This window comes from Amphimedon queenslandica, unplaced genomic scaffold (assembly GCF_000090795.2).
Source record: "Amphimedon queenslandica unplaced genomic scaffold, v1.1 AMPQUscaffold_13380, whole genome shotgun sequence".
Taxonomy (NCBI): Eukaryota; Metazoa; Porifera; class Demospongiae; order Haplosclerida; family Niphatidae; genus Amphimedon; species Amphimedon queenslandica.
Genome location: NW_003546384.1, coordinates 188,629 through 189,558, shown reverse-complemented (window position 1 = coordinate 189,558; position 930 = coordinate 188,629).

Below are 930 nucleotides of genomic sequence, written 5' to 3'. Positions count from 1 at the left end.
TCCTCCTAGCATTTACCATTAAAAAATGTTTGTGACTGAAACTGTAGAATTATCAACATAGATCCACAACTGAAATATTATGTATTGTGTAGTCATGTTTCTCATCATGAAAACATTTAGATGAATTTCAGCTGTATCATGTAGCCTGAATGACCCTAATTATGACCCTCTTATCTCACACCTAGCTGATTTACTAATTAATATTTATAGTCTGGTGACAATATCCATCAGAAAATCCCAAGGCATAAATACTCAACATGTAGTTCTGGTAAACCATAAATTAAAAATAGAAACTAAAAGTCTAATTAGTTACTTAAATGGTTAGTCTTTAAGCTAGAGACCAGCTCGTATACAATCCATCCACTAATAATGCTGCAATTCTTGATGGACATTGATTTTCACTACAATGGACAATAGCACTAATGTAATCAGAACGACAAGTTTCTTCATTGTTATGATATGGCTGTACTGGGAATGGATTGACTATCATTATTGTGTAGCCAGCTAGCAAGCGACTCATTCGTCCATTACCATCAGAGAAAGGATGAGTATCTACAAAATTCAATAATAACCACGCAGCAGCCTTGACTGTCATAACAACCTTTTCTTTTCTCGATAAATTTAAATTGTGTATTTCTTCCATGTGTTCATTATGACGATCAACAACAGTGTATAGCCTATCCTCAACTCTTTCAGGTGGTGTATAATAATACTTCTCTCCATCTGGTCTAATGGTGTACGTTACTGTCGTCCTTATCTCTCCAGCATTATCATGAAGCCCATCCATTAGTACCCTGTGTATAACGCATATTTGCTGGACAGTGATCATTCCAGTTTCCTCCATTTTGTGATGCATCTCCTCCAGCTTTTGAAGAGCTTTACATGTATTCCAAGTTTCCTTATCTCTTTGGGCAGAAGGAGACGACAAAC